This window comes from Panthera uncia, chromosome E1 (assembly GCF_023721935.1).
Source record: "Panthera uncia isolate 11264 chromosome E1, Puncia_PCG_1.0, whole genome shotgun sequence".
In the NCBI taxonomy this organism is placed as follows: domain Eukaryota; kingdom Metazoa; phylum Chordata; class Mammalia; order Carnivora; family Felidae; genus Panthera; species Panthera uncia.
Window position 1 is genome coordinate 23,554,747 of NC_064814.1, and position 21,223 is coordinate 23,575,969.

The following is a 21,223-nucleotide window of genomic DNA, read 5'->3' on the forward strand; positions in this document are numbered from 1 at the left end:
GGGGGGGGACGAGGGGGGATGAGGGGGATGAGGGGGGACGAGGGGGGACGAGGGGGGACGAGGGGGGGATGAGGGGGGGATGAGGGGGGATGAAGGGGGCATGGGGGGATGGGAACAAGGGGGGGACGAGGTGGGACGAGGGAGGGGGGCAAGGAGGGGGATGAGGAGGAGGATGAGGAGGGGGAGGGGACGAGGAGGGGGAGGGGACGAGGAGGGGGAGGGGACGAGGAGGGGGACGAGGCGGGGACGAAGTGGGGGGGAGGAGGAGGGGGAGGGAGGGGGCAGGGGAAGCACACCCCAAATCAATAAAGATGAAGACTCACAGGGGATGCCGGGAAGGGAGCATCCTCACAGAACGCTGCATCCTTGATCCCCCCCCCCTTGCTCCCTCAGAAAACCCACCTGACCCAGCCCAGGGCTCCCCTTCCTCCCACCCTAGCTCCCCTTCCTCCCACCCTAGCTCCTGGATAAAGAAAGCCCTGCTAAGCCAGGCGGACCCCAAACACTTCATAGGGAAGATGCATTTCCTTCAAGGAACAAACAGGTCCCACTCGGCACCCATGTCAGCCGAAGGGGGCCGCCTCTTGAGGCTGACGCGTCATCTGAAGTGGGGGGAACAAAAGGGGGAGATTCGCACTGGCAGCGTGCAAGGCCCAGGGTCTGGGGCTGTGGGGGCTGAGCCAGGAAAACAGCAGGACAGGGCACCCCGCAGGCAGGGGGCAGAGCCAACCCCTCTTCCTCCCACCACCGCCCCCCTCAGTGAGCCGGGGATGATGCCGGCTTCTCCAGACCCTCCCTCAAACAAAATACAGGGATCGGATGATCCAAAACCTCCTGCAAGACAACCGGCGTACGGGTAGCGGGAACCACAGCATTCGTCTCTGCGCGGGGGGCGCCGGCTTTTCGAGCTGGCTGAGCTAAGGGCGCAAGCGGGTGACCCTGAGCCGAGTCATTTGACTTCCGTGAGCCTCAGGCTCTGCCACTGGAGAAGGAGGCTACACAAAGCCCTTCCAAGGCTACAGGGCGGGTGGACATGACCACGGAGCTGGCACACAGCCGTCCTCCGGCTCCCTGGGAACACAGCCTGGTGCTCGATCGCAACCCCCGGAGCCCGAGAGCTTGGCTTTGGGGCCAGCTCGCACCGCGTGATGGCTGTGTGATCTTTGAGGTTACTTGCCCTCTCTGTGCCTGACTTTCCTCATCTGTAAAATACGGATAATAATGATGGCTTCCTCACAGGGCCGTTGTGAGGGATACAGGAGTGTGCGTGTGCACGCGTGTGTCTGAGCAAGCTTCCAGGTACGCTGTATGTGTGTGTCCTAGAATGACGGATGCTTGGAACACAGAATGTCCTGGAGTGTCATCAACTATTATGGGCTAATAGTATTAGCTTTTCTTGTTAACCCTCAAGCACCGAACTTCAACAATGCAGAACCCCTCTCTCAGAACGGGGCTGTACCGGCCCCAGTGTGATCCGGACCCCCCACACCCTGCGAGAAGCGTGTCAGAGCTGAGTGTCCACACCCACCACCGGGATTCTCCATCGCGGTTCCCTCTGGCAGGTGGCTGGCACTCCAAGTTCACCCAGCTCGGGGCTCCTCATGGGCAGTGAGGGCTGCTGTTCTGGGAACAAGATCCCTCAGCAGAGAGCAGGGGGTCGGGGTTGAAGAGGGGGGGCAGGGACTGCTGAGCCTGCTGAAGTCACGGATCACGTGAGCAAGGGCAAAGTCACCAAGAGCTGCAGGGTCATACCAGACAGGGGGGTGCTTCTGCCAATGAGAGAAGGGACACGGGAAACCGCCTGGGGGTCTACGAGCCCCTCTGCTTTAAAAGATAAGGAATTGTTAGCTAGAAACAGAAGTGAGTCACTGGGTTTGGGGAGACACGTCTACAGGAGGGGGCAGGGTGCCTGCAGGAAAGATACAGCTGGGGGAAGTGCACAGGCGTGGTCACGGAGGGTCCGAGGCAGAAACCACTGCAGCAGGGAGGTCTCTGTGCTTCCTCGTGCAGCCCCCAGACCCCTAAGGTCTCCGTCCCCACAGTGCGGCCAGGTGAGGGGCGCCCCGGGAGATTCCCACAGGGCCTGCCCCCGGGTTCGGAGGGCTTCTCTGCCCGGAGTCAGATCATGCAATCGGGCTGAGTGGGAAGCAAGACGGGAGCCCACCAGGGGCCCCCGCATGAAGGCAGACCCCTCTAGCCATCCTCCCTCCCAATGGGGGACCTTCTTTAGGCCACCCTCAAGGAGCAGAGCCGATAAGGAGATGGTTCCCCCAAACCCACCCCAGAATGCAAGGCCTTGGGGGCCAGCCACCCGACAAATCCCACCCAGCTTGCGGTCCTTTTAGGGGGCCAGGTTTCTGAGACATATGGTCCCTGCCTGGGAATGCTCCTCATCCGCCTCCTCCCTGCCTCCCCGTCCCTCACTTGCCCTGACCTCCCTAAACAAGGTGCTATTCTCCCTGCTCCCTGGGGTCACATTTTCTTTTTGCTTGGGACCAACATGACTCGCCTCCCCAGGCACCACCGTACCCTGGAGACAAACCCTGTATTGTTTTCACTAATAAACGACAACACTCCCTCACCCCCTGCTGCTTATCCCACTAGCCCGCCCAGCTCCCCCTTTCCCGCCAAAGTCTCCCTTGTGCTAAGTGTCGCCCTCCACCAACACAAGAATGGGAGGCTCGAGTCCAGGGCAGGGAGAGCCCTGCCCTGTGCTCAAGGTGCCATCCACGTGTTACCAGGTGAAGCTTCAGTCCAAAGAGAGGCTTGCGCCTGTGGGCAACTCCCAAACCCAGCCTCCTCCCTTCTGATCGGGCCTGGAACCAAAGGGAACACACAAAGGTGGCAGTTAAGAGCGTCGATGATAAGGATGTTCCGTCTGTTTTCCAAAACACACGCCTCATCAAGAAAGCTCCCTCGCCCACTGAAAAAGTCAGTGACAGGAGGAATTAAGCCAAGCAGACTTTTTTCCTAGTCAGATCAGTAAGGCCGACCTGCCATGCTGGGGGAGGGCGTGTTGGTGCCCAAGGAAGGTCGGATACCAGTAAAAAGGGCTTCTTCTGGGCTGCCTGAATGTGGGCTGTGCCAGTGTGTGTGAACAATGAGCCAAAGGACGAGGCACACGTCACCCTGCCCAGACACAGACTCACACAAGCATCGTCCCAGGCCCACCGGACAATCCCCAGAGCCTCCAGCTTTCCTCGGGTGTGAAAGAAGCCAGAAAGGGACAGCAGCCGCCCTACCTCCTCCACCGCGTGGTCCGAGCCTCCGGACCTCACGCTCGGTGCTGCCCGCTCACCAACCACCCATCGGGGCGGACGCAATGGAGGTGAGTCCCCCCAGGAGACCAGCAGCCTGACTTCTGATCCCAAGCTGACTCTCCTGTCCCTCCCTGCCCTCCGCCAGGCTGTATACGGGCCAATGGGTTCTCGCATCCTCACCGTCGCCAAGGCAAGGGTCCCCTTCTCCTTGGGACGGGGTGGAGAGGTGGGATGACACCCTTCCGGGGCAGAAGTGACTTGAGCCACAGGGAAAGGTGCACAAGAACCGAGGGACAAGGGAGCCCGTGCACATGCCCAGACACACTCCCAGCCCCCCATGGACGCACATCATAAAACATGGCATTGTGTGACGTCTAGAGCTGGACGGAACTTGGGAACACATCCTCGGTATTTTAGCTATGAAATGCGCGGAGGCACAGAGAGGCAGGGTGAGCGATCCGAGATCTCTCGCTCGCCTGGGAGAGAAGCAAGCAAACATGGAGACCCCGGCTGGACCTAAGGCAAGTCTCACCCTCCCTCAGACGGCCAATCGATAGATCCCGTGGTGCCTCCATCTACGGCAGTAAGTGGTTAAGAATCACTGGCCTGTACGAAACGAGGGTTCACACCGTGGCAAAGGTACAGAAACAACCTGGGCACCCCCACAAAGGCAGACATCCTGCCAGGAGTGACCCTGATCTGCCCATCCGGCCCTGGTCCCCTCTGGCGCACGCTGCCATTGTGCAAATGTCCCTGGGGATTATTCTGGATCCCGTGGTTGGGGGGGGACTTCAAGCCAGTAGTACTCATTTTCCTGGTCCTGTCCTGGGAACCCAGGAACACCCCCAGGATGCAGAGACCCACTCTCCGATGTCCGGGATGGCGATGCTGCTGCTTCCCCAGCAGGGCTGACGTTGGCCGCTGTTCCGCGCCCTCGCCCCCGAGGTCACCACCCTTCCCACCCCCACCCCCAAGACAAGAACTTGGGCTCCCCTCTTTTGCTCCATGCCGTCCCCCCAAAGCCTGCCACCGGCCAACCTTCCCTCCTGCCGTCATCGGTCCCGGTGGGTCCGCACAGCCATGCAAAGGAGTGCGGTTTGTTTCCCGCCCAACGCCCTCTTGGCTCCATCCTGAATTCTGCAAACCCCTCTTCCCCACCCCCATGCGTGCCTAGCGCCTGCTTCTGAGACCGCCTCCTCCCCGCAGGAAGTCCACGTGCAGCGATGCAGGGCGACTCTCACCCTCCTGGTTCACGAGGCAGGCAGGCCCAGGGTGCAGCCAGCCCTCCGCGGCCAAGACAGGCTCCGCCAGACAAGGGGAAGGCCCAGGAGCCTCCTGCCCTGGGATGCGAGACCCCGACTGCCCTGGCAGCTGTGATATGTGAACAGGGACTCTGCCCTTGGCCATAAAGCCCTGCAGAGAAGAAGGCCTCTCTCATTGGCCCTGCACCCCCACCCTGCCTCCTCTAGGCACTCACTCCTGGCATCGCAGGAGGATCATGCACGGAGACAGAACACAGGTGACTTGGGAATTTCAGGAGCCATCCCTCCTGTCCCCACCCCCCAACTCCCGCACACAGGTCGGACCCCAGGGTCCCCCACCCTGAGAAAAGAAAATGGGAAGACCAAGTCACAGATTTGGGACCGGGAGCTGGGTCAGAGTTCCTCTCTAAGACATCAGTGGGGAAGGCGCTTTCCTCCAGCTCCAGCAAGGCCCCTCGACCCAGCCTGTGTGCACAAGCAGCCAGGCATCTCCCTCCCAGCTCCAACTGGGCCGCGCAGGCTCCAGCCTCTCTGCCGTCTCCCCACCACAGCGGGCACGCGTGGGAGCCGAGCACTGCAAGGGCACAGGCCTACGTGGGTGCGAGACAGACCAGGACCCAGAGCCGTGAGTAGATTTCCAACCCTGGGGGAAGGCAGCAGGAACGGCAGGAGGCAGAGGACAAGACCAAAGCCAGGCGGGAAGGCTAGGGCCTGGCAGCACCCTCATTCTGCTGTGACCCTGGCACCCTCAGCTCTTCCCCGCTGGCCCTCTCGCTGTGCTGGGCCCTCGCGCGTGGCCTCCAGCTCAGCAGCAGGCAGAAGCTCCAGGCTCAGCCATAGCAGGGCCGGAACCTCAGGCGCCCCACTGCCTGGTGACGCCAGGCCAGGCACCTGCAGTGTTCGACTCAGACTCCAATCGAATAGCGAATCACAGACATTTGTGGTTTACCTCTCGCCACATACAACAAAGGCTACGCCAGAGTTATGGCAATGGCCACATGTGGGGGCCGGGGGCGCCCACATACCTCCAGATGAGGCACATGAGTACACACACACACACACACACACACACACACGTTCCCAGGCGGCCAAATTTACCAATGATGCTTGCCACCCGAAGACCTTTAGACCAAGAATCTTTTTTTTTTTAAGTTCATTTATTTATTTTGAGAGAGACAGCATAAGTTGGGGAGGGGCAGAGAGAGAGATGGAGAGAGAGAGAATCCCAAGCAGGCTCCGTGCTGTCAGCACAGAGCCTGATGCGGGGCTTGAACCCATGAACCGTGAGATTGTGACCTGACCCGAAAGCAAGAGTGGGAAGCTTAACCAACTGAGCCACCCTGGCACCCCTAGACCAAGAATCTTTATACACACACACACACACACACACACACACACACACACACACACACAGTTGGGGCCTGGCCCACCAAGCGGGTGAGTTTTGCCCTACCCAACAGGGTGAAGAAAAAACAAAAAACAAAAAACAAAAAACCGATCCCTCCAGGCAAACCAAGACAAACTTGCCCAAGAGAGTCTTGAGGACCTGGAGGGGAGTGGAGGGGAGAGCCAGAGCTGAGGCAGTGGTTCTGGGAGAGTTACAGTCCACTGCCCCCTGCGGAGATTTCCCCCTGAAAGATAAACTGATAAGATAATAACCCAGGAGGCTCTCCCCCACCAGCCCCACCACAGACCCCTCCTCTGTTTGCTCAGACCCCTGCTCTCCAGCACAAAGTCTCTATTGGTCTCCCCGCAGGGGTGAAAAGAAAGGGGGTTTTGTCCTCCTCCCCGCGGGTCTGAGTGAGTTTATCTGAAGCTGCAACAGTCTTTGTAAGCTGAGTGTCCCAGGATAAACGCTCCCTTAAGAGTCGCTTGGCTTGGGACAGAGGGACCCTCTCCAGAGGAGAATGGGGAGCTTGTTCCGATGGTCTTTTAATACGGGGGGCGGGGTGTCACAGAGGACAGGCCTCCAACAGACTTTCACAGAAGGGTCTCTGTCCCAGGGCCACAATGGAGGGAATTCTTAAAGACACAGATGCAGAAAAGGGGAAGGATTTTTTTTTCCCCCCTAAGAGGAGGGGAGGGAGGGGAGGGCGGGAAGGAAAAGGGGGCGTGGCGGGGACGGCTCCCTCCCAGAACAATTCAGGTTATAACCAGGCATCTCAGCCTCAAAAGCAACAGAAATGCTAGCAAAGAGGCAACCCCACGGAGCAGAACTGTGGTGACACGGCTGTGTGCCCGGCAGCTGGGTCTGCTTCCCGAATCCAGCTCGGGAACCGCCCGCAAGCAGAAAAGAATCTCATTTTTACCTAAGTGAAGGGCCTCTGTTACACTGTACTAAAGGATCGATCCTTTGAAGGCAGTTTGGGTCCAAATGTTCACTGTGGAAAGGGGGAGGCAAGCAGCCACAGGCCCTTAAATAAATAAAATTCTCTCCAGCCACAGGGCAAAGAGGGTAGTTTACTCTTCTAGATGTTTATTTTGGTACAAGGTCACCCTCACTTATTTCTGAAGGCATCCCAAACTATCACAAATGATGTTTTATAAAAACTGCCCCCACGAGACCGTTGTATGTTTTGATTTCATTTATGTTTAATTGAGTACTTCTCCAAGAGGCTGAGCGGTACAGCAGAAAGAGCTGGGAATGATGTGTCCACCAAGAACAATTGGGTGTTTCTTCTCGCCTACCTGGCTCACGGAAATCTGCCAACAACAGCGAGGGAGACAAGGAGGCACCCTCTATGCCGAAATTAATCAAGGAACCATCGAGTACACAGTAAGGTACGAAGGGGGGGGGGGAAACTGAGGCCCCAAGATGTGGCGGAACCTGCCCAAAGCCACAAGGCAAGTTAGGAGACTGAAAACAGGCAAAACCAGCGCTCCTGGCTGAGCCACCATTTGTAGGCACAAGGGACAGAGGTGCGCGATGCCCAGGACTACTTGGAGCAAAGACCAGTAACGCCTTCCAAAAGCAAGATGTGAAAAGCCATTTTTCCAACGCAATGTGTCTGGGTAAACCAGCCGGAGTCCACGGGCCCAGCATCCACAGCCACACACAGCAGCAAAATGGCAGGGTGGCGTGGGCCCCTGACCTGTCACCTCATCAAGCACACACTGTTTTCACTGGAGTCGGCATCAGGCCAGGCGCCGGGAAAGCACGCTTCTGATTCTACTGAAGAAGAAAAATCCACGTACGTGAACCAGTCATGGCGGAATATATTAGATCATTAGGAATACAAATTCAGGGACGGGAAAGACTGGATAAAAGAGAAATTTGAAAAAAGAAAGGGTGAGTACCCGTCGGTGAGCTTAAGTACAACCTGAGCAACCACTGTAACAGCAATATTGGACCCTAGGTCCCCTCCACCTGGGAGTGTCACCGACTAAGCACAGGGACAGCCAGGGAAAGAGACAAGAAGGACCCAACCCCTAAGGAAAGGAGTGGCTAACGGGTCACAGGGAAGAGTGGGTTGAGTCAAGCCCAATGCAGACCCCAGGAAGAACCATCGAGGGCACCTCACCGCCTCCTCCCCCACACCCTGCTGCTGTCTGCCTCCTCAGGCCAACAGAGCTCCTGAGACTTGTGAGTCACACTCATAGACCACCTTCACACAGGTCACTGTGCTTAAGCCTGGACTTCCCAAATTCTGCCCTCTGTAGCCCAAATTCTTCACTTCTGAGAAGAAAACCCAAAGAGAACTGGACTCCTCGACTAGGAAGTGGAAATTTCCTTCCCCAGTTAAATCCAGCGACATCACCGTAGAGAGACAACGGCAGCCCAAGCAGATATAGCCATGGAGCTCGTCCATTTCTGTAACATTTACACAGGTTTCCAGCCAAGAAGGGGCAAGAAAAGAAGTGGGAGGAGGAATCCAAGATGCAGTCCACCTGATCCAGGGAACTAGACACACCTTGACTGCCACCCCTCCCCAGCCCCAAGGCCACCCAGGCTCTATTTCTACCCTCCAACGTCAATCAGAAGGACAGGCCAGCCACAGGTGTGGTCTGAAAGCCCAGCTCAGCTTTGAGCTCAAGGAGTAAAGTGCACACGACACGGCCCTGTTATAGGACAGTTACAATCCTTCAACACCAACACTTCCATTAAATACCTTGATCGTGGGCCAATCTACCTCCCTGTCCCCCTCAAACGTGTGCACCCAACCTCATGAGGCTCCTTGAGCGAGGACGCCAGGCCTCCCCAGAATCATCACCCTACATGCCAGTGGTCGCAGGAGACGGAAAAAAGTCACAGGATCCCAACTCAGTACGATGCGGCCCGAGCATCCCTGGTGGGATTTCAGCAACATGGGGGTTGAGGACGTTGATGCGGGTCTGGGACGTGAGCATCTCCCACGTGAACAGAGTCGGGACAATACTATAGGGAAAGGTAGTGGTTTACCTGCATGTGGATCCTGACTCCATGCTTGCCAGTTGGGAAATGGCACGCAATGGTTTCTAGCTCTCCCAGCCAGGTCCTACACCCGCAGGGAATAATGGGAAGATGGCAAAACAGAAGAGGTAGACCTCAGGGAAAAGGCCTGGAACCTGGGGAGAAGTTGACGATAGCTCCTCATCAGCGAAACTCTGGCAGAAGAATCTTTCGATTAGTTTGGTGTAAATTTTTTAACATTGACTTCACTGAGAAGGGACAAGGAAGCACTGTTTTAAACTTGTCTGTGGTTGCTCCGGAGGAAGGGGTGAAAGATGAATCACAGCTACGGAGACCTTATCACATCCATCTGATCCGTGACTTTGAGCACTTTCCAAAAGAAGCAGGGATCCACGCTTGCAGCTTGAGGCGAGATAGACGCGGTCAAGTGCCAACTTGGAGCAGACGGAGGTCTGGCTCTGCCACTGGCCGGCAGGGTGACTCTGGACAAGTGACGGAAGCCCTGGGAGCCTCAGCTTCCTCGTCTATTCAACGGGGCAGTACTAAACGCTGAAGCTAGCACACGTCCGAGGACCTCCATCACTTTAATCATGATAATCACCCCCTCTCCTCCACCGCACCACCCTTGCGAAAAAGCCCAATCACACTCATGCTTGGGGGTAGAAATGGTCTCTCATCATGACCATGAACTTTTCCCCTCACAACGGCAAACGAGGGCAGCTGAGAGCACCTGCCAGGGCAGCGTGGCGGCCGTTAGAGCTCACGGGACCCACGAGCATAAATCAGTGCTCCTCACAGCCTACCTGTCTGACGTGCAGACAAAGCAAGCACATACGGCCCCCCACCTGGAGTTCAACGGCCTGGAGAGCAAAGCCATCTCTTTAACACGGAGCCCCCGGAAGCTGGGACACCAGTTGGCATGCGAGTGTGTGGACGCAAAGGAGCCATCTAAAGAAGTCCACATATGTGCTTGCGCCAGGACAAGCCCTCTGTCTGGTCTAACGGGGCGCTCAGGCTCCCCCCCAGGCTGCCACATGCAGGAGCTTCGCAAGAAGTCTGCACACATCCATTAGCCCCATCTCCCATCACTGGGCTTTTCATATCAGGAATAGGACAAAATGTGTGCTCTCAGCTGACAGCTGCCACACCAAGCGTCAAGTTGCTATTCCAGTAACAACCCTTTCCTGCAGGTAAATGAGAACCCAGACATGGGCAATCCCCTGCAAGGCCAGATCTGGAGGTCCAAGAGCCAAATCCCATTTCTTGATGGAGCAAGAGGATGTCCTGTGAAAAAAAAATAGAATCTCGGGTCCAGAAGCTCAGAGGAGGAAAGAACTGGCGAGGTCCATCCATTTACCACCTGTCACTGAGCATTACAACACCCCGCCACCCACCTTGGTCCTAGCTATACAACGGGAAACACAAGTAACCCCCTGCCCACCATTCATTCTGGTGGATTATCCAGTAGTCCAGTTTACTCATAGCGAACTTCCGATGTTTCTCTGCGTCCTTCCCTGTTCCTACGGCCCTCACTCCCATTTGCACATCCCAGTGGCTTTGGGTGGAGGGAAGCCGCCTCCACCTGCAGAGGCGCTGTGAGGCATGTGACCACAGGACAGCCAATCAGTGTATCCCACTGGGCCACAGGGATGGGTCCAGGGGTGAGCCCTGCTGCCGGGCCAGCTCTCCGGAAAGCTGAAATGAAGGCATTCTCTTGCTCTGGATCTGTAGAGACAGGGGTGTGCCAATACCCCTGCCCTTTCTGCTTCCATCAGGGAATTAAAACCTAAGAATAAAAAGAACTGGAGAAAAACAGAGAGCCAAATCACCCCAAGGCACAACTCCTAGACTTTCCAGGCAGATGAACAACCCCAAACTTGATTGTTTAAGCCAGTTAGAATTGGTTTCTCTAACTCGCAACCAAAAGCACCCAATCTAAAAACAGACTCTTCTTTTACGGATGAGGAAGTGAGCCCAAAGAGGCCCAGTGACTTGTCCAATGTCACACAGACAGTGGTGACTAGGTCAGGATGGGACCCCAGTGTCAGGCATGACACGGAACCATGGTTCCATCCTTCCAGGCTCTTGGGCATTAAGGGTGTTCCTTCAAGTCTCTAAACGTCTGACATCAGAGGTAATAATGCCCACATCCACCCTACGAGGATTAAGAAAGAGATGCTGGGAACACCTGCTATGAGCCTGTGAAAGGCTGGCTTCTCGCTCTTTCCCAACAGAACACTCCTGCTCTGGTGGCCGGCACTGGTTGGTGGATCCCATCTGTTGAACCCTTACGCAGGGGTGCGGAAGGAACAGGACGAGGTCCTAGTTTAGGGGACAGGGATATCAAATGGCCATTTCGACTGTGAGCCATGAATGCAGCCGCACAAGCATCTTCCCCAAGTCAGAGCCCGGTGGACAGATGCCAGGATGATAAGGGCAGAGAGAAAGAACACGGAGGAGAGGAAAGACATTAGTTCAGATGCAGCATGAGGTGCTCGGGTGGGGAAGGGAGGCGAACAGGATAAAACCAGGTCAGCGGAAAGTGACCAAGAGAGCAATTCCAGGAAAGGCGGAAAAGCACAGTGGTCAGGGTGGAATTAGAAACCGGGACCATCTCAGCTCTTTGGTTAACCACATTCCTGGTCTCTACTGAAGAAATTTAATTAAAAACCCAAACATCTCAATTTCCCAACTGGCTTGCCAGTGGCCACAGATTCCTTAGATTCAGAGAAGCCTCCCTCAGGGTGACTCTGGGGCCACTAGACAAGTCTTGTGTGAAGTCAGAGGAGGAAGGGTCACATGCAGGGCCATGGGGACATGTCAGGGGCAGGTTCCTCCTCCCCTCCCCTTCCCTCCCAGAGAGAAGACAGCCTCCTCGGGGTTGGGACCATCCTGTTCTGTCACCCCATCCAGAGGAATAAGAGCTTTGTTTCTTGCTGCTTAATTTAAAAAATAAAAAGAAACAGGGGCGCCTGGGTGGCTTCCTTGGCTGAGCATCCGACTCTTAATTTCAGCTCAAGTCATGATCCCAGGGTTGTGGGACTGAGCCCTGCATCAGGCTCCACGTTGAGCACGGAACCTGCTTAAGCTTCTCTTTCTCAGGGTGCTTTGGTGGCTGAGTTTGAGCCCCGCATGAGGCTCTGTGCTGACAGCTCAGAGCCTGGAGCCTGCTTTGGATTCTGTGCCTCCCTCTCTCTCTCTCTGCCCCTCCCCTACTCATTCTCTGCCTCTCTCTCTCTCTCTCTCTCAAAAATAAATAAAGATTAAAAAAATTTTTTTAAAGATTCTCTCTTTCTCTCCCCCTCTGCCCCACTCCCTAACTCATGTTTTCTCTCTCTAAAATAATAAGAAAAAGAATATCAGAATGAAAAAAAATTAAATGAAATAGAACTACATTCATTATGGCTCCAGGGACACAAAGTCACCTTCCTTCTGCCGCATGGGGGAAGGTGCAGAGGCTGGGAGAGACAAATTTGGGGAACAGTCGGTCCCCAGTCCACTAACATCACTTACTGCAAACGCCTAACCCCCTCGAGGCTGGATGCACACCTGGGATGTCCAATGACCAACCAGAACAGACTGAGCTCTCGGGACTCACACACAGCTTCAGGAAGCAAACCCTAACAGGGAGCTGGTCACCCTGACCCAGCTACTAACCAGGGCTCTCCGCGGGAGCTGCGACAGGAATCTGACATGGCACCCACGTGCTCAGAAAGACATTTCTTTAGCCATGTGACCGTGCAGAAGAGTTCCACAGAAGAAGAATTAAATTTTTTTTTCAAAATAAAAAAAACAAAACAAAACCCCACAGCCAGCAAACTTCACATACAAAATGTGACCATGGAGGATAGAGTTCCCCTAGAGTGCTCTCCAGTGGCAATGCCAATCTCCATTTTCTTCTGGAAAAATGGGGATGACACCTGACCATTTCACCAGGTTGGGGCTGGTACCAGATGGGATATGGACACAGAATCGCTTGAACAACTCCGGTGCAAATAATCAGGACCTAAGAACTCACTAGATCACCAGACCTTTTAATTTACCAAGAATAGATGCAGCTTGGCTGGGAGCTGACGGCTGCCTGCCCACGGCTGCTCTTTATTCCCATCACTTCGCTCCCAGTGAAGATTCTTCCTCCGAGGTAAAAGGAGATCCACGGGCACGCTGAGTGTAAACCGGGGTGGGGGGGGAAATATCTAACCATCCCGGTCAATCTGCCTTTAAAATTAAAGTGCCGCTTCACACCCGATGGGATTGGCTATTACCAAAAAACAAAAACATTTTGGCAAGGATGTGGAAAAACTGGAACCCTTCTGCCTTGCCGGTGGGAATGTAAATTCTGCAGCTGCTGTGGAAAACAGTCTGGTGGTGCCTCAAAAAAAATAAATAAATAAATAAATAAAAATCACACACAAGATGACCCTGGGATCCAGCAGTCCTCCTCCTGGGCATACCCACAAAAGAGCTGAGAGCAGGACCTCGAACAGCTTTCCGCACACTCAGGTTCAAAAGCAGCATTAGCCACCATAGCCAAGAGGTAGCCACAAGCCTAGTGGCCACCGACGGACGGACGAATAAACAAAACGTGGCCTCCACGTACGGCGGAAAATTATTCAGCCTTAAAAGGGAAAAGAATTCTGGCACCTGTTACGACACGGGGGAGCCTCGAGGACATTATGCTCAGTGACGGAAGGCAGACACAGAAGGACACACATTCTATGATTATACTTACATGAAGTCCCTATTGATAGAGACAGAAAGCAGAACGGTGGCTGCCAGGGGCCGAGCGGGGGCAGGACAGGGAGCTCGTGTTTAAAGGGCACAGAGTTTCAGTTGGGGACGCTGACAAAGTTCTGGAGACGGATGGTGGGAAGATGGAAAGGCAGTGTGAATGAGGCGCATGCCCATACTAAAAGGGTAAAACTTGTTTAGTTGGCCACAGGAGAGGAACCCGTGGGGTTGTAGCAGTGTCTGAGGAAGCATCCAGCGGGCACTTACTACCTGCAGAAGTTAAGAGAGAGGGAGCCTTACTGGCAAACGATTGGCAACACGTCCACAACGAGGGAAAGGGAACAGTCCATTGGAGGCTCAAAAAGCATGCACTGGGGCACCTGCATGTCTCAGTCAGTTAAGTGTCGGACTTCAGCTCAGGCTGTGGCCTCGTGGTCTGCGAGGTCAAGCCCCACACTGGAATCCACACAGACGATGAAGCACCTGCTTGGGATTCTCTCTCTGCCTCTCCCCTGCTTGTGCGTGCGCACGCTTGCTCACGCGTGCGCTCTCTCTCTCTCTCAAAATAAATAAACTTAAAAAAAAAAAGAAAAAGCCTGCACCGACATGGCTAACGCATTACCAGATGGACGGCGGGGCAGCAGAGATGGTCTGCCCTGTCCTGTCCCCCTCAGGCTTCTCCGTCCAGTCAAAGGAAAGCAATGGCAATTCTGAAGTGAGACCACATCACTTTTTAGGAAAGGAAATGGGTCAGAAAACCACTAAAATCAGACCCTTGTAAGGGGCATTTTCCAAAGGATGGTGGGATGGTGGGGGAGGGGGTGTTGTGCTCACAGAGCACAACAAGGATGTGGAAAACAGTCTGGTGGTGCCTCAAAAAAAATAAAGAAAAAGAATATCAGAATGAAAAAATTAAATGAAGTAGAACTACATTCATTATGGCTCCAGGGACACAAAGTCCCTGGAGGGGAGAGACTGAAGGTCTGACTGATTTCTGGAAACCCAGAACTCTATCCTTCGCCCCAGTGCAGCCTCTTCCGCCTGAACCAACGACAGAAAGCACCTGGTTTCAAGGCTTCTATGTGAAAACCTGTACCAACAAATCAAATGCGGGAGTAGGCGATGATTCACATCACAGAAAGAATGCTTTGACAGAAACTAGCCTTTTCAGCATTCCACCGCTTGGATGTTCCCTCCAGGCCTTTCGCGGGTCATGTGATCAACCGAGATTGGTTTTGTATAGACATTTTTTCGGGCACAAACATGGTCTGCAGAGTGAGCGATTTTGAACAGGGTGTCTTTTTGGCCGACGGCACAGTTCGAAGCGAGCGCCTTCGTCCAGGACCATTGTCTTCCTCGAATAAAGTGAGCTGGGTGCACGTACCCCGTGATGAAGGGGGTGCTCCCTTGCCGTGGAGGACACCAACCAGCTCCACGGCGATCGTGGACATAGCCTAGGATGACGCTGTCCAGAAACGGAAGTGACAGTGGTCTGCGTAGGCACAACAAAGTACCGGGAAACTGCCTATCACCAGGCACCTTCGTCCAAGCACCCGGGAAACTCACAGACCCGGGCGGGTGGTGGGGGGAGAACCTGCAGATCTAATTTGTTCCCAAAGCCCAGAACTGAAGATCCTCTGTCATTCACCCAAAGGCAGCCACTTCTGTCCTAACCAAGCATAAAGGATACCTGATTTCAAGACTTTACGTTTCGAAACCAACAAACTAAGTGCATGTGGAGGCCCAGACCAGGTGGAGGTAAGCCTGGAAGGCTTCCTGGAGGAGGAAAAAAAAGAGAAAGAGAGAGAGAGAGAGAGAGCGCGCGCGCAGCTTTGTGCCTGGTAAGTTTCTGAGGGAAAAAAAACTCAGTTCAGGCTTTTGCTGGCCAAGACATCAGTCAACTCTCTGATTCTTAAAGGTATCCATCTGTCCTGGAATGGCGAGGCCTCAGAGCCCTCCCCTGCCCCCACCTGCACAGAAACCGAACCGTTAAGGTCGGGGAGGGCAGGATGGCTGCTATCAGTACTCCTTTTTAACAAGGTCTCCAAGCGATCTGTTCTCAGGCAAACCACAACCTGAGGGACCGCGGTGGAGTAGCGCTAAGTGAACGGTCTTAACTGGGAAGAGCAGAGGCTCTGGAGGGAGGGCCCGTGAGGAGTCACTGAGGAGACAGAGAAGGCAGGTGTAGACAGAAGGGCTGTTCCAGAGCTGGTTAGTCACAACATCCCCAACCCCTCTCCCACCAAGACTTCCTGTTACGCTCCTCACTGGAGCTGCCCGGTTACGGAAAACGTCTGGGCCGGTGCAGGAGGGGAGACGGGGAGAGGGAGGGGAGACGGGGAGAGGGAGGGGAGACGGGGAGAGGGAGGGGAGACGGAGAGAGGGAGGGGAGACGGAGAGAGGGAGGGGAGACGGGGAGAGGGAGAGGAGGGGTATCTTCCAGCTTACGAGATAGAAAAGGAAGGCCGGAAGCGCTTCAAAGAGGAAAAGAAAAACCCACTCTAGGCGACCATACCCTCACGGCAACACAGAAACTCCACCTGGACAACTGAAGTCTGTCGTGTTGAGATCCAAGCAACTCAAAACGTCCTTCTCCCAATAAACAGCACCTACGCTCTGTGCGGGCAGCCACCCCAAGCTGGAAGGGACAGCCCTGATTTGATGGCACACTGTTGGCAGAAGATTTAGGCTAACGTGGTCTCTGCTGCGGGGGCAGGAGCAGGGCCTGTTTCTCGGGCTTCCTCAGCTGTGAACTCAGATGTTCTCTTCTGCAAAGACACACGAGGGCCAGCCAGCCTGCATCCGCCTCAGCTGCGTCCCAAACCCCTTCGGGCTGGCTCTCCTCACCCCTGGCAGGAGAAAGAGGTCCCCGAAAGAAAAGGGGATCACTTCGTGAGCCCCGGACCGGCTGACAATTCCCTACATCCAGTCTGAGGCAAGAGCAGCCTTTACATGTGCCCGGATAACCAGAAAACACGGTCTCTGCCGGGGTTACACGCTTAGCAGCCCCAGCACACCTGCTGCTGGGCCCGCGTGAGTCACCCACACAGGCACTGCACGCTGGACTTGCCAGCCGCCGATTCGGTGCTCGGCAGCTCATTCTCACGCACACCGGATGTCATCTATCCACCTACCCCTTGGAAGACGTGTCGGGACAGATCAGGCTATAACCCAATTTTTACTAAACGACTCACTCCCAGTGGAGGGGTGGGGGGGAGGGGGAGGAAGGAGGGGGGCACAGAGGAGTTTCGGCCATTCACAGTCAGGTCTCCGGTCTCCTCTAGGCTCTGAAGGGTCTCAGCTGTTGTGCTGTCAACGGGGGCGGGGGGAGGACATGGGGCAAGTTAACCTGGGGAAGAAGACGAAAGCAGTCCCCATTTAAAACCTTCTCCAGAATAAAGACGGTCTGCTGAAATGAGCAAGGCCTAGTGTTCCCTCTCAGCGTCCATAGTTAACAATACTGCATTGTATACTTAAACATTTGCTAAGAGGGAAGATCTCTCATTGAGTGTTCTTATCAACAAAATAATAATGATAATAAAGAGGGTGGGAGGAAACTTCTGTAGGCAATGGATGTCTGTGGCCTAGGTTGTGGTAAGGGTCTCAAGGTGTATACTTATTACCAAGCTCATCAAGTGATATCCATTAAATATGTACAGCTTTGTGTCTGTCAATCACACCTCGATAAAGTGGTTTAAAAGCAAGAAGAGGGTCTTCTGAATCCCTCTCCACTCCCACTTTTTTTACAAGACAGAATTTTCTGCAATGCAAGATCCTGAATGGGATCCTGGACCAGAAAAAGGACATTAGTGGGACAACTGGAGAAACGTGAATAAGGCCTGAAGGTGAGTTCAAAGTATCCTGTCAGTGTCAGCCCGCCGGCTTTGACCATAGCACTGTGGATATGTAAGATGTTAACATTTAGGGGAGCTGGGTAAAGGGTATAGGGGACCTCCATGTACTATTTTTGTGACTTTCCTATAAATACAGATTTCCATCCAAATCAAAAGTTAATTCTTTTTAAAAAGGACAGCATTTTTAATCCAGCTGCCTACTAAATCTTAGCTTGTGGCCTTGCTAAAATGATTTACATCATAATCCTGGACACAAATTTTTAAGTTACTCTCATACCAGTGCTGGTCAACCCTGGGCTTCAGGAAAATCGAAATGAAACACTGCATTTACTCAGCAAGTGTCTTCCCAGCTCCTGTACTCTGGCTCCCAGTTGTGATATTATCTGATGGGGACATGGGGCTCTCTTCAAGCCCACCTTGGGAATGTCCACTGCAGCCATGACTCTGACTAAAAGCAGACAGAGTGATTTCTGGGAATTCTCCAAAGGAGATCATCCAAAAAGTGGACACATCTTTACGTACAAATGATGCTCACTGATGCCTTAGTTCTTTTTTTTAATTTTTTAAATGTTTATTTATTTCTGAGAGAGAGAGACAGAGCGCGAGCGGGGAAGGAGCAGAGAGAGAGAGGGAGACACAATCCGAAACAGGCTCCAGGCTCTGAGCTGTCAGCACAGAGCCCGACGTGGGGCTCGAACCCACGGACCGCAAGATCATGACCTGAGCTGAAGCCGGACGCTCAACCGGCTGAGCCACGCAGGTGCCCCACTGATGCCTTAGTTCTAAGGGTAAAAATCTACAAGTACCTTAGCGCCCAACAGTAGGGGAACTGTCAAGCAGATCGGGAGTTGACGCGGGCAGTGGAACATGGTCATCACGTGGGGACTGTTAAGTAAAACCGAGAGGAAAAAAGCAGCGAACGAAGTTGTCTATAGTGCAAGATTTCAGCAGTGAGCAAATACGTCAAACTGCCAGCACTACTTGGAACTGGGTATTTTTTTTCCTGCTCTTTACACTTTTTTTGTAGTTTCCTAAAGAGAGAGAGTGCGCGGATTACTTCTAAGGTCAGAGTGAGCTGCCGTGGTGAAGCTACGAGTCAATCGTGGAGCAGTTTAACAGTCTCCCAGGGGCTGGCAGGGGGCGAGGGTGGGGAAGGGCCAAAAGAAAAGGTGCCACACCAACGTGGGCAGGTCCAGGGACCTGGGCACGGCCACAGGCACAGGCTCCTGGGGGGAGGGGGCAGTATCAACACACATTACCTCTTTCCCTCCGGCAACGCCTGGCCCTCCCTTCTTCCCCAAGCAGGTGCTCACTGGAGGCATGGCACCCTGAGAACATACCAAGGGAGACCTCTGACAGCTTCCAGAAATTATCTGCGCAGGAGGGACTTCTGGGTGGGAAATGGACCATCGCCAACAGGCTGCCAACAGGGTTGGGAGGAAGGAAGGGAGTCCCACATCTGGGAAAGCATCTCCAGGAAGCCATCTTGGGGGGGGGGGGCGGATGTTGTCCTGGAGTTGAGGACAAGTGGCAAGGAGGGAGAAGGTAAAGGAGGGCCCCGGCTTTATCTGTACATCAAGGCGGAGTCGTTCAGTCATTCATTCAACAAACAGGTATTCCGCGCCTACTCAGTGCAGTGACAGGCACGGAGTCGCCCCAAACAGCACAGACACAAAAGGACAGGGAGAGGAAGGAGCTGTGGATTCAGAGCGGTTAGCTCAGGACTCAAGACTAAGTGCCCCCGCCCCCCGCCACGCTGGCCCTGAAACCCCTTCCAGAAACAGATTGCGCTGGGGTGGGGGCGTACGGGGTAGGGGCGCGGGTGGACGCAGTGGACCGAAGTCCTGCCGTCTCCCACCTCTCCAGAAAGCCCTGCCCACACCACCCTGGCGTCCGCCTGACTCGGAGTTGGGGGGGGGGGGGTGCTTGCAGCAAAGCCGCTCACCAAGGCACCGGCGACAGGGACATCCAGACACGCCCCAGCCCCCAGCCCCCACCCCGCACGGCGAGAGGGGCTCGGCCCGGGCGCCACCGCCAGGCGCTGCGCCCCAGCCGCATTCTGGGTCGCCCGTGGGCAGAGGTCGGGAGCTCCCCGAGGCGGCACCGCTCCCGACGTAACGGGCCCCGGAGGGCGACAAGGGAAAAGGTAAGGGCGAGGGGCCTTTTCCCCCGCGGAGGGTCTGTCCCGCGGGGCAGCCAGAGGCTTGGCGGCGCTGGGGGGCGGACGGCGACGACCCCGCACGCCCGGCACGAACGCTGACCACCGCGACCCGGCCAGTCGGCTCCGCCTGGAGGCAGAAGGACGGCCAAACGACCTCTGCGAAGATGTCAGTACAACGACAAAAATTTAGTCCAAGACCTTCAGAAAGCGTCGCGGGGTAGGGGGGGCAGGGGGGAGACGAGTCCACTCAAACCCCCTCCCTCGAATCGCAGGGAAACTTACCTCCAGGTAAAGCGACCCGGCTGCCAGGTGGAATGAATCAATCCGAGGATGGAGACGAGGTCGTGGGTCTTCTGAGCCCGGCTGACACGCACCAAGTAATCCACGTTAGGGGTTCCGCAGCCCCGCGCCCCATTTCCCACTTTCCATCCAAGGCCAAAGGGCCTGCAGCCCCGACCTCTGTGCTGGAGCCCCGCGGAGATGGAGGGACTTCGCCGCGGGGGTTCCCAAGCGGCAGCATCCCCCGGCCCCGCGGCGGGCGCTCCCCGCCTCCCGGCGCTCCGAGGGCACCCAGCCCGCACGCAGCTCCTCGCCTTTCCTCGCTGCGCATCGCCATCGCGAGCGCCGAGCTCCCCGCCGGGATCCCCTCCGCCAAGCCCGGGAAAGCGGCAGGGCAATTCCACTCTTGGCCTCGGGTTGGCAGGTCCGCGGGGCCCTGGCGGCGCAGGCTGGACGCCGCGGGGCAGGAGAGGCCGAGGGAGAGGCGCGGAGCCGCGGAGGCCAGCCCCGGTGGCCGCTTTCCCCGATGCCCAGGACCGCGCCGCGCGCCCTCGCTGCCCCTGCGCTCTGCCGGAGGCCGGGCCATTCCGCCCTTATATATGAGCCTCCCCGGGGCGGGGCGTAGGGAGGGGGCAGCCAGGGCGCCGCGCTGCTTCCTGGGAGGTGTAGTTCTCTTCACCCAGTCACAGCAAATGCAGAACAGCTGTGGGAATGGTTGGGGTCCACACGGAACAGCTGTGCTCCCTTGCACCCTTCCGTCTTAGGTAAGGCTGGGATTCCGGCCTCCCTCTCAACTCCGTTAGGTCTAGGCTGGTCTTTGTGCACAAGGTGGGTGACCTCAAGCACCTAAATGCCGCCCAGGATGACAAACCTCGGTAGCCCTGGAGTCAGACAAACCCAGCTAGGTTGCAGTCCCAGCCTGCGCGAACTAGCTGTGTGTGACCTTCACGGAGGAGTTCCCATGTACACCTTGGATACTTCATCCGACACAGAGGATACTAGTGACTGCTTCCATGGGGTTGTAGAGGGAGGCGACCACACTCGTTGCTGACCCGCCTGCACAGGGCGGCCTGATCTCCCCATCTCTAATTTCAACAACTATAATTTCCTTACACTTGTTAAGTGCTAAGCAAATTCAGTTTCAAGGCTCAACTTCTGCAAACCAAATGCCATCCGAGACGCTCCCAGATCAAATTCTGGAGCTGCCAGGCACTTAATCGCAGGCCTCTGTTTCTGCAGCTGCCTCCTCATTTATCCAACACCTGAGCACCTGCGCACACCGGAAG

At 55.4% G+C, this 21,223-nt stretch overlaps 1 long non-coding RNA gene across 2 annotated transcripts in view; it reads right to left on the minus strand.

Moving 5' to 3' along the window:
* LOC125927391 (uncharacterized) overlaps positions 1-20,503 on the minus strand; it is a 293,134-nt gene extending 272,631 nt beyond the window's left edge. For both annotated transcript variants that reach the window (XR_007459327.1, XR_007459326.1), the window contains exon 1: positions 19,941-20,503. This is a non-coding gene — a long non-coding RNA (uncharacterized LOC125927391). The remainder of the gene's footprint in view (positions 1-19,940) is intronic.
* Between the last annotated feature and the right edge of the window lie 720 nt (positions 20,504-21,223).